The sequence below is a fragment of the Acinonyx jubatus genome, chromosome A1 (genome assembly GCF_027475565.1).
Source record: "Acinonyx jubatus isolate Ajub_Pintada_27869175 chromosome A1, VMU_Ajub_asm_v1.0, whole genome shotgun sequence".
Classification (NCBI taxonomy): Eukaryota; Metazoa; Chordata; class Mammalia; order Carnivora; family Felidae; genus Acinonyx; species Acinonyx jubatus.
Genome location: NC_069380.1, coordinates 148,961,807 through 148,979,645, shown reverse-complemented (window position 1 = coordinate 148,979,645; position 17,839 = coordinate 148,961,807). Strand labels below are relative to the sequence as shown.

General features: G+C 35.1%; 1 pseudogene; it reads right to left on the bottom strand.

Moving 5' to 3' along the window:
* Window positions 1–2,975: 2,975 nt before the first annotated feature.
* LOC106969200 (40S ribosomal protein S24-like) lies at window positions 2,976–3,370 on the bottom strand (annotated as a pseudogene).
* Between the last annotated feature and the right edge of the window lie 14,469 nt (window positions 3,371–17,839).

Below are 17,839 nucleotides of genomic sequence, written 5' to 3'. Positions count from 1 at the left end.
TCCCTATAAAAAGAAAAAAAATACTGCATGAACTGTAAGATCTTATAGTCTGCATATTCTCCCTATTGCAACAGTCACCTTCCCCTGATTGCAATAACCCTTTTGAATAAAATCTACTCCAAAAAGCTTTCCTATCCCTAAGATTAGGTTAGACACTCCCCACAGGGATTCTAAAACATTATGTCCTTATCCTAATTAGAGCACTCATCACAGTGAGGAACAGGGTTGTATTCTTGCCTCCATTCTTCACTAGAATGTGAGCTTCCTGAGGGCAGTCACTATGCCCTGTTTACCTTATAGCCCTGATCCCTTGTAGAGTTTTAGAATGTTTTAGAGGTGTACTTAAGTCTTAAGTTCTTAATTACTTAAACTTCCCTGTGAAGATGGACAACTGATCTAAGAATCCATTTCTGACCATCATTTCCATGGATGAATGACTTGGGACAAGAGAAGAGAGGTCACAATGGAGATTATTCTTCTACTTCTGCATACGAATAACATTCACATCCAGAAGGGGTGATTTAGATTAGATAAAGGTTTGCCACCCTCCACTGTGTCCCTTATAAAACTATGTGGGGAAGCAATTTTGATTATTGTTGTAGAGGCCATCAGTTCTAGAAAAATATCCCAAAAGAAAATGGGTTTTTTTATTCCTTCTGGCTCAAAATAGTGACTTATACACTTCTGGAGATGGAAGGAATACCAGCTTCAATTTATCAAACACATAAAATGTTAACTGTGCCATTTTATTGAAAGTTTATGACATACATCACTAAGATATGATTTATATTATACCAGAAATGCTGCTTCCTCATTCCCCACTCCAGTCAAGAGATCTAACCTACCCTCAAGGACTCCAGCTGAAAGCTTCAAGGTAGATAATAAAGGCGGCTGGTTCCTATGTTCAGAAATAGTCCCTGACCTGAGTCACAATGTCTTTAGAATGCCAAATTTTGTTTTGTTTGCTTATTTTTGTCAAGGGTGTTGTGTTCCTGTTATTTGATTCCTTGCCTAAATTCCTGATCCATTTTTAATCTTAATTAGATCCCTGACTTTCTGGTACTCAAAACATTTGCCGGGGAACCTGTCTGGTCCATCTCAGCTCTTTGTGGCAACTTAGTCTATGTCAAGCTTCACTGTCTGATCCCTGAGACACTACCCATCAATTTCCAATCTGTCCATGAACCTCTGATCTATAGTTAATTCTGAAGCTGGTGATGGTTTTGCTCCAACTCATACTGACGCACTGCATGCTGCTCTGCTTCTCCTTAGAAGGCCCTGCCATGCTCACTGTGGCTCTCTGTTGGCCACTTGTCTTGTACTTTTGCATGCCGCTGCCCAATTCTAGAATTATACCATATAGTTCAGCAAACATCTGGAAACGATCCACCTATTTTAATTAGCTTAAACACAATGAAAGTGATAAATGTACACAGTTTTAAAAGTCATTTTCCTGACCTCCCTCCTGTAGACCTCCATTTTCTTGCTCTACTCTAGAGCCATGCCTCAATTACCTTTCTAGGACTGCTCTTCTGATCAATTCCATGTGTTTTGAATCAATTATCTTCTTTCTGGGTTACTTTCTCATTTAGATGCAGCACACTCTCTAGTATCTTTTTTCCTCTCCCATTTTTTTCTTTAATATTAAGATTCTCTTTTAATCAACATTATGTATGTCCCCACTGTACAAAGAATAATAGTTTTATAGACATGTTAAGAAAAAAACACAGTCTCCTTGTTTGCGATCCTTAGATAACAGGGTTCAAGGGAAAAACTTATATTCTATACATTTTTTTGTAATGCAATCCTAGGAATCTAGTAGGAAAAAATAAAGTAAAGGAGTGAAACATGAGGAATGATTAGCAGGGTGTTCATTACCTAGCTGGTCTTGGCTTTGTGGTAAGTGCAGCAGATTGCTTGGCCTTATGGGATTGTCTTCATAGAAGTCATAGGAACAATGAAGAAGTTATCTTACAGTTCTTGTCAAAAAATGGTCAAGTTTACTTCACTAAATATCAATTCCTCAGCATTTTCAGATTGTGCCATCTAGTCTGTCCAAGAAGCTACTGGGGAAGCCAGAATCTAGGAATGCAGTGGTAACATCCAAAGTTTAAGCCACAGAGCACACAGTCAGCCTGTGAGTGGTTCTATGCTAATGGCACTTGCCTACTAGCAAGCTGTACTTTGCAAGACCTACGAAGCAATAAGCTTCTGAGGGCACAAGGGTACTGGGTAGATCCAGTGGATTCTTGCACTTCATTGGCACCAGAGATGAGCCCAGGGGAAGGAGGTAAAAGGCTCTTTCTTTTAAGGCATAAGGCAAGGAACTTTGGGGGTTACTTCTTTGTGCAACACAAGGAACCAGGAGTGAACATTGAATCAATCCTCAGAAGTGGATTAGGCAGAATGCCACAATGACATGATTCTTGTCATGGAGCTCACCAGGCACTTCCCCATCATCATCAAAACCTTTTCTCTGTGGCCTGTAATGATACATATGACATCAGGTGATCTAACTGAAGCATCAGCAGTAGCACCGAGCAGATTGCTGGTGATGTATCTCATGCCTGCATGCTAGCCTCTCTGTTGCCTCTCACAAAATGCAACCTCTTTTACCTTTTTAAGCTGATTATTTTATTTATTCGTTCGTTCATTCATTCATTCATAAGTGTTTATTTTTGAGAGAGAGAGAGAGACCACAAGCAGGGGAGGGGCAGAGAGAGAGAGGATGACAGAGTATCTGAAGGAGGCTCTGTATTGACAACTGCTAGATAGCAGTGGGGCTCAAACTCATGAACACCAAGATCATGACCTGAGCTGAAGTCAGATGCTCAGTTGACTGAACCACCCAGGTGTCCCTTTTTGTTTACTCTAATATTCTTGGTTTATAAATCACCTCATAAAAAAACCTTCACAGTCGCCACAGAGAAAGTCACTGCAGAATCTTTTACTCCTTCTGTTGCCCAGTCTCTAACTCACTTTTTGCCAGCACCAGCATTGGCTTTTGCAGTTCCCCTGATTTTCTTCATTCTATTTTTGCATTCCTTTGCTGTTTTCTTGAGATCTTTTTCTTCTTATATAGTCCTTGCAAGTCTGTGGGGTTTTTTTTGTTTGTTTTGTTTTTTTACCCAAGGAACCATATAAATCATGCCAAAACCAGTTGTCTTGCCATCACCAACATGGGTTCTGAATCCAAATACAAAGATAACATCTCATATGGTCTTGTAAATTTTGACTGGTTTTTCCCAAATTTCTATCTTAGGTACTGTTGACTTTCCAGGATGAAGAATATCAGTGGCTGAAGTAGTTTCTGTTGAAGTAGTCAGTTGGTCGAGAACTTTCTGGTCTGAATAGTTACCATGTCATTCATGATGGCAGCCAAGCTTCAAGCAGCCAGGGAGAAAAGGACTTAAGCTGATTAATTTAGTGTTTCCTTGCATTGTCTCTAAATGATACTGTTGAAATGCCAACTTCTGATTTTTAGTTTGGGCATTTTCTCTTAAATTTCCACTGAAAAAGATGAAGATTTAATTTTCTCTCTACCCGGCTTATATCACATGAAAGCACCCTTCAAACCTTTATTTCTCAACCCCCATTCTGCCAATACAATGTAATTTTGGCTAAAACAACAATGTTTACCTTATCATTTAAATACTACTGGGGGAGTGAGACCTCCAGAATGGCGGAGTTAAGGACCTCTGAAAATTCACTCCTCCCTAAGAGTAGTGAGAACATAGGCAAAAATTATCAAAATCAATTTTTTTAGAACTTTGAAAGTTAATTTTAAAGAATCCAAGGAGTTTTTATTCGAGAAAAACTGCTGAAACTTGGTTACAACAGTCAGTATTTTAACTTGCCCTATTCCCATCCTTCTCTTGACAGCTCCACAGTATCCTTGAAACCCAGCAGCCTAGCAGACACTGAAGGGGGCTGACCAGGTTTGAAGCTCCTTAAAATGTTCCATCCCCCAAAATTGTCACTATTTGACAAATCTGGAATTTGCTAGAAAAATCCTTACTCATAGGACTTGTCATTATTTGACTAGACTTTGAGCTTGTTCAAGCAGTCAGAGCCCTATTCTAAGGGTGCCTATCAAAAACCATCACAGTAAATTGTTTAACTTTGAAGCTATTTGAGGCAGGAATACCAGTTGAGGCAAACAAGATGATGGCCAAAAGACTTTAAAAGAATATCTGGGAAATGAGATGTTAATAGGGGAATTTGAAAAGCACCAACATATTTCTGGGAATCTAGAGGGCCATGCCTGTGCAGGACTATATACATGTCCAGAAAAAAAAACAAAACAAAAGTGAGAAAACCCTTCTTTCTCACCTTTGTGTAACCAAGAGGGCCTGTGCAATCAAGAAGTGAAGGCGAAGGCAGGATGGTAAACTGTCAGAGTCCCAATATACATATAGAAACCATAAACAAAAGATAGAAGACTTATTAGTTCAGGCACTCAAGGAAATCTGTGTCCAAACATCAGCTGACTACAAAGATAACCAAGGAAAGATATAAGTAACAAAAACAGAACAAGTTATATAGACTTCACAGAATTAGTACACAGAAGTCATTAAAAACAACAAAAAAGAGCAACAAAACAAAACAAAACTTAGCAATCATAATAAGCCCTGGAGGGGGTAGGTATCTGACTTCCAGAATTGCCACATTATATATTTTTAAATGTCCACATTTCAATTAAAATTAGGAGGCATTCATAAAACCCACAGAAAACATGGCCTTATACATAGGGAGAAAAATAGTTAATAGAAATTAACTACTAAATTAACTTCTACTAGAGAAGAACTTTAAATCACCTATTATAGGGACACCCAGGTGGCTCAGTTGGTTAAACGTCTGACTTTAGCTCAGGTCATGATCTTGCAGTCTGTGAGTTTGAGTCCCGCATCAGGCTCTGTGCTGACAGTTTAGAGCCTGGAACCTGCTTCGATTCTGTGTCTCCTTCTCTGGGTGCCCCTCCCCCGCGCACGCGCTGTCTCTCTCTGTCTCTCAAAAATAAATAAACATGACAAAATTAAAAAAAAAATAAATCACCTATTATAAATATGTTTAAAGAACTAAGGGAAATCATGTCTAAATTAATAGAGCCTAAGAGACCCATGAGACACCATCAGACATCTAACATATGTTTCAGAAGAAGAGGAGGAAGATAAAGAAGCAGAGGGTAGATATGAAGAAGTAATGACCAGACATATCTTCAATTTGAAAAACAATAGTCTATACATCTAAGAAGCTCAACAGATGCCAAGTAGGATAAACTCAAATTGATGCACACATAGATATAACGTAGTCAAATTGTCAAAGAGACAAAATGAGAATCTTGAATTCAAGGAAAAAAGAACTCATCATTTCAAGGGATCTTCAATAAGATATCTGATTTTTCACAGGAAATGATGGAAGCCAGAGGGATTACATATTTAAAGTGCTGAATAAAAAAGACTGTCATTTAAGAATTTTATATATAGCAATACTATCCTTCAAAAATGAAGACACAACTGACATTACCAGAAAAAAACTAGAAGTATCTGTGAATACAAGGACTAAACTACAAGAAATAATAAAAAGAGTATTCAAGGCTGAAATGAAAGGACACTAGACAGTAACTCAAGTTCACACAAAGAAACAAAGACTTATAAAGATAACTACATAAATAAATATGAAAAAACAAATATATTTTTGTTTGTAGTCCTTTTCTTTTTTCTGACTTAAAAGACAACTACTAAAAGCAATAAATGTATAAAAATGTAATTTATATAACAATAAAAGCACAAAGAAGGGAAGAAGGAACAGAGCTGTACATCTAAGAAGTTGCAAAGCTGTACATCAACAAGGTGCAAAGTTTTTGTGTACTATTGAAATTAAATTGGTATTCAAGATGATGTAAAGAAATGGAAAGACATTCCATGCTCATGGTATGGAAGAACAAATATTGTTAAAATGTCTATACTACCCAAAGGAATCTACAGATTTAATGCAATCCCTATCAAAATGCCAACAGCATTTTCCACAGAAGTAGAACAATCCTAAAATTTGTATGGAACAACAAAAGAACCCAAATAGCCAAAGTCATATTGAAAAAGAAAAATAAAACTGGAGGTATTACAATTCCAGACTTCAAATTATATTACAAAGCTGTAGTAATCACAACAGTATGGTACTGCTATAAAAATAGACACACAGAGCAATGGGATAGAATAAAAACCCAGAAATGAACCTGCAATTATATGGTCAATTAAACGAGGAATGAATATATCATGAGAAATAGATAATGTCTTCAAAAAATGATATTGGAACGCTGGACAGCTAAAAAATGAAACTGGACCATTTTCTTTCAGCATACACAAAAATGAACTCAAACTGGATTAAAGATCTAAATATGAGATGTGAAACCATAAAAATCCTAGAAGAGAGCATAGGCAGTAGTTTCTCTGACATTGGCCATAGCAACATTTTTCTAGATATGTCTCCTGAAGCAAGGGAAATAAAAGCAAAAATAAACTATTGGGACTACATCAAAATAAAAAGCTTCTGCCAGTGAAGGAAATAATCAACAAAACTAAAAGACAGCTACTAAACAGGAGAAGATATTTGCAACTGACATATCTGATAAAGGGTTAGTATTCAAAATTTATAAAGAACTTCTACAGCTCAACACCGAAAAAACAAATAACCCAATATTAAAATGGGCAGAGGACACGAACAGACCTTTTTCCAAAGAAGATGTCCAGATAGCCAACAGACACATGAAAAGATGCTCAATATCACTCATCATCAGGGAAATGCAAATGAAAACCACAATGAGATATCACCTCACACCTGTCAAGATGGCAAAAATAAAAGACACATGTAACAACAAATGTTGGTGAGGATGTGGAGAAAAAGGAACCCTTGTGCACTGTTGGTGGGAATAAAAACTTGCAGCCACTGTGGAAAACAGTATGGAGTTAAATATAGAACTACCCTATGATCAGTGATCACACTACTACCAAAAAATACAAAAACATTAATTTTAAAGGATATATACACCCCTATGTTCATTGCAGCATTATTTACAATAGCTAAACTATGGAAGCAGCTCAAGTGTCCAAAAAAAGAGGAATGGATAAAGAAGATATGGTGTGTGTGTGTGTATGTGTGTGTGTATATATATATATATATATATATATATATATATATATATATATTCATATACATATGAAATATTATTCAGCCATAAAGAATATGATGTTGCCATTTGCAACAACATGGGTGGATCTAGATGATATAATACTGTGAAATAAATCAAAGGAAGACAAATCTATGATTTCACTCATATGTGGAATTTTAGAAACAAAACATATGAGCAAAGAAAAAAAGGGAGAGACAAACCAAGAAACATATTCTTAACTATAGAGAACAAATTGATGGTTACCAGAGGGAAGCTGGATGGAGGGTGGGTGAAATAGATGATGAGGATTAAAAATGCACTTATCATGATGAGCACTGACTAATGTTTAGAATTGTTGAATCACTATATTGTACTTGAAACTTATAGAACACTATTTATTAACTATACTGGAATTAAAATTAAAAACTTAATTTAAAAAAGTTAATAAAAACTTAAATTGATGTTAATCCAAATTAGATTAAGTTGTTTATTGGAATCCTAAGGGCAACCACTAATAAAACAACTCAAAATAAAATAAAATAAAATAAAATAAAATAAAATAAAATAAAATAAAATAAAATAAAATAACTCAAAATAAAATAAAATAAATGACAAGTGAATTAAAATGGTATACTAAAAAAATCTATTTTTAAAAAAAATTTTTTTTAACATTTATTTATTTTTGAGACAGAGAAAGAGAGAGCGTGAACAGGGGAGGGTCAGAGAAAGAGGGAGACACACAGAATCTGAAACAGGCTCCAGGCTCTGAGCTGTCAGCACAGAGCCCGACGCAGGGCTTGAACCCATGGACCGTGAGATCATGACCTGAGCCGAAGTCGGACACTTAACCGACTGAGCCACCCAGGCGCCCCCTAAAAAAATCTATTTAAAGATACAAATTAAAGGGAGTAGTGGAGGAATAAAGTAACAAAGAAGACATAAAAAAACAAATATCAAAGTGGTAGACATAAATCCTACCTTATCAGTAATTACATTAAATGTACATGTATTAAATTTTCTGATCAAAAGACAAAGATTGGCACAATGGTTCAAAAATTAACCATGTGCCATATAAAGAAACACACTTCACAAAGATACAAATACGTTGGAAGTAAAATAATAGAAAACAGAGACACCACAGAAACAATAACTAAAAGAGAGCTTGAATTGCTATACAAATATAAGGGGTGCCTAGGTGGCTCAATCTGTTCAGTGTCTGACGCTTGATTTCAACTCAGGTCATGATCTCATGGTTTTGTGAGCACAAGCCCCTTGTTGGGTTCTGTGCTGACAGCGCAGAGCCTGTTTGGGATTCTCTCTCTTTCCCTCTCTTTCTGCCCCTCCCCTGCTCACCCTGTCTCTGTCACACTCAAAATGAATAAACTTAAAATTTTTTTTTGAAAAACCCCACAACTATAATTTAAACATTATTCCCACCTGAGCCAGGAAGGGAAATCATGATTACTTTTCCTTTACTGCTTAACTCTGTTAGTTAGAACTAATAATTGCCTTTTCTTATTTGCTTAATTTTCCATTTATTTATCAATGATTCCATGCAAACTTTTCACAAGTTATCTAAATCTCTCAAAATGCTCAAATCTATCAGATATTCCATCACTTTCATCTTCCCAATGGAGTTTCTTACAAAGCCTCTGCCATATTCCAGTATGGTTGGGTTATCCTCCCTACCTGTATTTTTCATCCTGAGATCTCCCTTTCTGAGCATCATGGTTATTAACGTCATCCCTCTGTTAGGCTGGAAATACTGTTTCGGTTTGGCAGTTCTTTCTTGGTTTACTCCCTCATTTTGGTAGAACTCAAACTTCAATAGCTTCCTGAGCAAAGGGAACATGGAAAATACATTTCTTAGAATGTGCCTGGCTGAAATTTATTTATCCTACCCCAAATCTTGATGAAAATGTTCTTGGTTTAGAATTTTAGCTTGGAAGTAATTCTTCTTCACAATTTTGAAGGTGAACCCCAATTGGCCTTGAACTTCCTCTCTTCTTTGAGAAGTGTGCAACTGTTTTGATTTTTGATTCTTGTTATGTGGCCTAATTTTTTCTGTATAGAACACCATTTCCAGGGTACTAAAATTTTACAGTGATATGTCTTGGTATGAGTCTATTTCATCTATTTTATGAAGCACTCCCTGGACTCTTTTTTCCTCACTTTCCTAAGGATATAAGGTAAAGATTTGGCTTACATATAAAATTTAGTAATCAGTGAAAAGTACACAGGAATAAAATACAGTTAGCAAAAGCTAAGTAGCTCTTAATCCCTGAGTTAGAGACAGCATGGCATAGATAATTCTTGGTTAACTTGAGAAAGAGGTGTTTGAAGGAAATGAATGGAGTTTTTTTTTTTTTAACAACCTTAATTTAGTGACTAAGGCAATGAAATAGAGAGACTGGTATAAGGAAGTTTTTATGTATAATGCTCGTAGTTCTCGGTAATTGTAAGAAAAGATTTCCTCTGATCAAAATATAACAGATATTTTAGCCTTAATCAAATGTGCTAATGCGAGATAGTCTTTCAGACAGAATGCCTTCTATTGTTCTTACGTTTACAGCTTTACCACTTTCACCTCAAACATATATAAACATATTTTTGTGAGGTATGAATCCTTTGTAAAATTGTGTTAAATCTAATTAAGATTGGAATAAAATTTTAGGGAATGTGTTTTATTAACAAAATTCTTTCTTCAATTTTTACCTCTTTTTTTTTTCCTGATGCTGAAATCAAATCATTCATCCTAAGGTATTCTACTATCAATACATAAAACATAATGACTTTTTAGGGGCACCTGGGTGGCTCAGTCATTTAAGCGTCTGACTCTTGATTTTAGCTCAAGTCATGATCTCATGGATTGTGAGTTGGAGGCCCACATAAGGCTTTGTGCTGACAGTGTGGAGGCTGCTTGGGATTCTCTCTTTCCCTCCCTCCTTCTGCCCCTCCCCCTATTGCTCGTGTGTGTGTGTGTGTGTGTGTGTGTGCTTATTCTGTCTCTCTCTCAAATGAAACTTAAAAAAAAAAAACCATAGTGACTTTTTAGAGGATACACTGTAAAAGTAAAAGGGAGATGATGGAGGAGGGGAAGAGGATGTGTTTAACTGTTATGAGGTTGTGGCAAATATTTTGATTTGATTTTATTTTTTGCAGTATTTTATCTTTTTAAATCCTACAATACAAAGATAAATTATTTGAGCAGTAAAGTAATATCAGCTTTTCCAGGGTCACCTGAGTGGCTCATTTGGTTAAGTGTCTGACTTTGGCTCAGGTTATGATCTTATGGTGTGTGAGTTCAGGCTTTCCATCAAGCTTGCTGCTGTCAGCCTATCAGTTCAGATTCTGCTTCAGATCTTCTGTCCACCTTTCTCTTTGCCCCTCCCCTGCTTATGCTCTTTCTCTCTCTCTCAAAAATAAATAAACATTTAAAAGTAAATAGATATAGGGGTGCCTGGGTGGCTCAGTCGGTTGAGCATCCCACTTGAGCTCAGGACATGATCTCACGGTCTGTGAGTTTGAACCCTGCTTCAGGCTCTGTGCTGATAGCTCAGAGCCTGGACCCTGCTTCGGATTCTGTGTCTCCCTCTCTCTCTGCCCCTCTCATGCTCACGCTCTGTCTCTCTCTTTCTCTGAAAAATGAATAAACTTTAAAAAAAACACTTAAAAAATAAAGTTAAATTAAAATAAATAGATATACAATGAATCCAGAAGCTTTCCTTCCATTTTTATTTTTTGGAACAGCTTGAGAAGGATAGGTATTAACTCTGCTTTAAATGTCTGCTAGAATTCCCCTGGGAAGCCATCTGGCCCAGGACTCTTATTTGTTGGGAGATTTTTGATAACTGATTCAGTTTCTTCACTAGTTATGGGTCGGTTCAAATTTTCTATTCCTTCCCGTTTGAGTTTTGGTAGTGTGTGGGTGTCTAAGAATTTGTCCATTTCTTCCAGGTTGTCCAGTTTGTTGGCATATAATTTTTCATAGTATTCTCTGATAATTGTTTGTATTTCTGAGGGGTTGGTTGTGATATGTCCAATTTTATTTGTGATCTTATCTATTTGGGTCCTCTCTCTTTTCTTTCTTAGAAGTCTGGCTAAGGGTTTATCAATTTTGTTGATTTTTTTTTTCAAAAAACCACCTGTTAGTTTCATTGATCTGTTCTACTGTTTTTTTTTTTTTTTTTGGATTCTATATTGTTTATTTCTGGCATTACCTTAATTCCCAAACCAGAAAGAGACCACACAAAGAAAGGGAATTACAGGCCAATATCCCTGATGAACATGGATGCAAAAATTCTCAACAAGATACTAACAAATCGAATTCAACAGCATATAAAAAGAATTATTCACCATGATCAAGTGGGATTCATTCCTGGGCTACAGGGCTGGTTCAGTATTCGCAAATCAATCAATGTGATACATCACATTAATAAAAGAAAGGATAAGAACCATATGATCCTGTCAATAGATGCAGAAAAAACATTTGACAAAATACAGCATCCTTTCTTAATAAAAGCCCTCAAGGAAGTCGGGATAGAAGGAACATACTTTAATATCATAAAAGCCATATATTAAAAGCCCGTAGCTAATATCATCCCCATTGGGGAAAAACTGAGAGCCTTCCCCCTGATATCAGGAACATGATTTCACCACTGTTGTTTAACATCGTGTTGTAAGTCCTAGTCTCAGCAATCAGACAACAAAAGGAAATAAAAGCATCCAAATTGGCAAAGAAGAAGTCAAACTTCCCCTTTTCGCAGATTACATGGTACTCCACATGGAAAACCCAAAAGACTCCACTAAAAAGCTGCTATAACTGATACATGAATTCAGCAAAGTCGCAGGATGCAAAATCAATGTACAGAAATTGGTTGAATGTCTATACACCAATAATGAAGCAACAGAAAGATAAATAAAGAAATTGATCCCATTGCAATTGCACCAAGAACATAAAATAGCTAGGAACAAACCTAACCAAAGATGTAAAAGATCCGTTTGCTGAAAACTACAGAAAACTTATGAAAGAAATTGAAGAAGACACAAAGAAATGGAAAAACATTCCATGCTCATGGATTGGAAGAATAAATATGGTTAAAATGCCAATACTACCAAAAGCAATCTACACATTGAATGCAATGCCAATTAAAATTGCACTGACATTCTTCTCGAAGCTAGAACAAACAATCCTTAAATTTGTATAGAACCACAAAAGACCCCAAATAGCCAAAATAATGTTGAAAAAGAAAACCAAAGCAGGAGACATCACAATCCCAGACTTTAGCCTCTACTACAAAGCTGTAATCATCAACACAGTATGGTACTGGCACAAAAACAGACACATAGATCAATGGAATAGAATAGAGAACCTAGAGCTGGACCTACAGATGTATAGCCAGTTAATCTTTGTCAAAGCAAGAAATATTATCCAATGGGAAAAAGACAGTCTCTTTAGCAAATGGTGCTGGGAGAACTGGACAGCAACATGCAGAAGAATGAAACTGGACCACTTTCTTACACCATATACAAAAATAAACTCAAAATGGATGAAAGACCTAAATGTGTGACAAGAAACCATCAAAACCCCAGAGGAGAAAACAGGCAACAACCTCTTTGACTTCAGCCACAGCAAGTTCTCCTTCAACATGTTTCCAAAGGCAGGGGAATTAAAAGCAAAAATGAACTATTGGGACCTCATCAGGACAAAAAGTTCTGCACTGTAAAGGAAACAATCAGCAAAGCTAAAAGGCAATCAATGGAATGGGAAAAGCTATTTGCAAATGGCAAATCAGATAAAGGGTTAGTATCCAAAATCTATGAAGAACTTACCAAACTCAACACCCAAAAACAAATAATCTAGTGAAGAAATGGTCAGAAGACATGAATAGACACTTTTCCAAAGACATCCAGATGGCCAACAGACACATGAAAAGATGCTCAACATCATCAGCATCATGAAAAGATGCTCATCATCAGGAAATACAAATCAAAACCACCATGAGATACCACCTCACACTGGTCAGAGTGGCTAACATTAACAACTCAGGCAACAACAGATGCTGGCGAGGATGTGGAGAAACAGGAAAATTCTTGCACTGTTGGTGGGAATGCAAACTGGTGCAGCTGCTCTGGAAAACAGTATGGAGATTCCTCAAAAAATGAAAAATAGAACTACCCTATGACCCAGCAATAACACTACTAGGAATTTATCCAGAAGACACAGGAGTGTTGATTCATAGGGACACTTGTACCCCAATGTTTATAGCAGCACTTTCAACAATAGCCAAATTATGGAAAAAGCCTGAATGTCTATCAACTGATGAATGGATAAAGAAGATATGGTTTATATATACAATGGAATACTACTTCGCAATGAGAAAAAATGAAATCCTGCCATTTGCAGCAACATGGATGGAATTGGAGGTATTATGCTAAGTGAAATAAGTCATAAGTGAAACATATCATAAGTGATATCATATGTTTTCACTCATATGTGGAACTTGAGAAACTTAACAGAAGTCCATGGGGGAAGAGAAGGGGAAAAAATAGTTACAAACAGAGAGGGAGGGAGGCAAACTTTAAGAGTGTCTTAAAAACTGAGAACAAACTGAGGGTTGTTGGCAGGGGGGAGGGCAGGGGAAAATGGGTGATGGGCATTGAGGAGGGCACTTGTTGGGATGAGCACTGGGTGTTGTATGGAAGCGATGAATCACAGGAGTCTACCCCCAAAGCCAAGAGCACAGTGTATAGACTGTATGCTAGCCAACTTGACAATAAAGTATATTTTAAAAAATAATAAAATAAAATTAATAAACATAAAACAAATAGTGGAAAAAAATGTCACCTTTTCCTAAGTACACTTTTCTTTTTCCAATCTGTGAAGATTGATAAAAGGCATTTAATAAAGGTTTTTTTTTTAATTTTCAAAAAATTATTATTGAGATAGAATTAACAAACAAATTTCTTTCTTTTCTATTTTGGGAGAGGAACTTGGTAGACACACATATAGTTAACTATCCTATTCTCAAGTTACTGTAATTGTTAGGATAAAAAATGTTAATTCCTAGAAGCAGTAGTACTTTAACAGCTTATTGAACTTAACTAGAGGGAAAACACTTCTAAGGATATGGTTCATTGGGTCTGTGTTCTCAACCATTGAATTTAGATATTTATTTAGAAATTAGATAAATGGCACAGAGCAAAAAAACTTTAAAGTGGGAAATTTAACATGTCCATGATTAATTTTCATTTTATTGGTGTTATTAGTAAAAGCCTAATAAATCCTGAATGAGCCTTGTAAACTAAATTTTTAAAGTCATATAGTCTTTGAAAACTGATTTTTGGTAACAAGATTTAAGATGGCCATATCTCTCAATTCTCAAAAGATATTCTTGAACTCTCTTACTACCACTTAAAAATGTTAATTATATAATGAAGTCGTTTGGTTGACATAAGAAGGAAAAGAAAAGCAAGGTGAAAAAAGGAAATGAAGTGGTAACTGCTAAAGAAATTTGAATAAAAGGGGGCGCCTGGGTGGCACAGTCAGTTAAGTGTCTCACTCTTGATCTCGGCTCAGGTCATGGTCTCATGGTTAATGAGTTCGAGACCCACATCAGGCTTCTGCACTGATAGCATGGAGACTGCTTGGCCTTCTGTCTCTCCTTCTCTCTGCTCCTCCCCTCCTTGTGCGCTCTGTCTGTCTCTGTCTCTGTGTCTCAAAATAAATAAATAAACTTAAAAATAAATTTGAGAAGAAGGCAAAAGTTATAAAATATTTGGGAGCTGGATTTTAACACTGACCAACTCAAGGAACAGATATGAGACTGGAAGTCCTCCTGAAAAATATTTATTTACCTAAATCACTAGTGGTAACAATGTGCCATTTTGAGTTGAGAGAGCGCTCTTAAAATTCTGCTGTAGTTTTATTATTTATTCTCACATCTAAAAATAAAAAAGTCAAGTTGTTCTGATCTTTTGAATATAACATTTAAATCCTGAATTCTCACCAAAGGATATATGTTCTTCCAAGTAGGATAGTCCTAAAGGTTTACAATTTAATTTCTATCTAAAAGAGCTCCGGCATTTTTCTTCCTGCTTAATCCCTCTCCTCCATGACAGGGTAGTCTGCAATGATGTGCTGAGTGACAAATCATATACAACCTTAATTAACTGCATGAGCCTTTTTAATGTTGACTTTTAACTCACACTCTCATACAAGAGGATTATACCACCAGACTTCAAATAACCACATGAATAACTCACTGTATCAAAGTATATAAGTGGTTCGAATGGCCACATGCTCTCGAGGTTTGTATACCTTGTGAGCATAAATTAGTTAAAAATAAATCTCCAAGGTTCTAACAGGAGAGATCTTCCAAACTATTTCAAAACACACAATTTCTCCAGGTAGTATCCACCATGAAAGTAGTTCTCATCATGACAAATGCCAAGGTTTACATATTCTAAGCAAAGAGAGCAGAATGAGAGAGTACTCAAACTTAGGTCATTCTCACAATGTAAGTAGTTTTCTAAACTTTATTATGAAAATCTTCAAGCCATAGAAAAACTTAAAGAACAGCATATTTATATGTATGTTTATATTATATGTAGTTATATATATAAAATATATATAATATACATATATGTATTTTTAAGTGTTTTATAATTATATTTTTATATTCTTTTAATCCAGTAATCATAGCATTTTATATATTCAAGTATTTGAGTATTTGTTTAAACTTGTTATTAATTTTACACTTTATTGCTTTATAATAAAAGAATAAGGTCTATTTAATTTTCACTTTTTAAAAAATTATCAGTGTTTTCTCTGTGGTCTAATATATGATCATTTTTTACACAGTTCTGGGATTTAGCTTCTATTCATGGGGTACTAAGTTAAAGAGATATATAGTAAAACCTTGGTTTGCGAGCTTGCAGAAACATGCATGTAATCCAAAGCATTTGTATATAAAAACAAATTTCAAGAAACATTTGGCTTAGTTGTGAGCATGTGACATTTGGTGTTATGTACTATTTGTATTGCAAGACATTACTCATTTATGAAGCTAAAATTAGAAATGTTTGCTTGTGCAGAACACTCGCAGAATAAATTACTCGCAATCCAAGGTTGATTTATCTAACAATTAGGCCTTAAAAATTATGCTGTTCAGATACCATGTAAACTTTTTGATGTTTTGCCAACTTAATATTTCAAATACTAGTATAATTGTTACTGTTACTTTTATACTTTTGTTCTATACATTTTTGTTGAGACATACGTAATCATTTATGTTATAAAATTATCTTTACAAAATTAAAAAAAAAATCATCATCTTTGTCCTGTTTAGTACTCTTTCCTTGCCTTGGGTTCTACTCTGACCAGCATTAGCATTAATAATATAATATGTGCTTTTTCCCTTTTGTCCTCTTTTTTTTTCTTTGCTTGAAATAGTTTATTTTAATTTAAAATATTCTTATTTTGTTTGGCAGTGTGTCTCTTTGTAAAGAACACATAATTGACTTCGTATTTTGACTTAGTCTGAGAGTATTTATGTATTTTAATTGAAAATTTTAACCTATTGATAGTTATTGTCGTAGCTGACAACTTAGCACATATTAACATGTGTCATTTTTATTTTTATGCTTCCTGGATAATTCTATAGATTTCTAGTTTTGTTGTAAGAAAACTGAAATTTAACTACTTATTCTAGTGATGTGGTAATACCTGTTTTTATCATTCTATTAAAGATTACCATCGTATTACATAAATAAATCCATGTTTCTTTAATGATTAATGTATCAAATAAAATAAAACAAAATATGTAATACAAAGAAATTAGCACCCTCTGCACCCAACATCCAGATTATTATTAAATGTTAAATGTTTTTCTATTGTCTTTTTAAAGTGATCTTTGCCTCATTTTGAAATCATTCAAAAAATATTTTTCTTAATTTAATTATACATTTCATTGTCTCCAGTGTTTACAACTAATCCTTTAATGAGTTTTCTATTTGCTTTGTTTCTCATTTACATAAAATAGGTGTTTACATTGTATTTAAGAATACATAAGTGGTATGTGTTCTAAAACCTTCTATACCTGAGACTTATTTCTGCTGCCTTTACACATAAATGACACATTTGTTTTTGGTTGAAATTCTTGAGTCTCAATCTTTTTTCCCCTCAAAACTGTAGATGTTGCTCTATTTTCTTCTGTTTATTATGAGATACTTTTGTTTGTTATAAGTTGTCTAAGACAAGCTCAATTCTTATTGAGCTAATTCTAAGATAGAAACTCTGTTTGTTTGTTTTTTTTTTCTAATGCTTTAAGGATCTTTTCTTTCACTTGTAATTCCCTAAAGTCATGGGGGTGTATTTAAATAGGAGCCTCTCTTCATAGTGATGTCTTTTCATTAATTTGCCACCTACAAGATGAGCCTCTTCCATCACTATAGACCCATCTTTCTTCAGACCAGAAACTTTGTTCTGTTCAGTCTAAAGTATCACTTAACTTTTATTTGTTGGCTCTCTGTTCTCTGCATTCTATTTCTATGATCTTCTTTTTCAAAATTTCCTTTTGTTCCTTTTTTAGATTATAATAGAGTTACCTAAGTGTAGTATCCTCATTGCCAAAATATTTTTCTGTATCTTCAATTTATTACATATGGTAG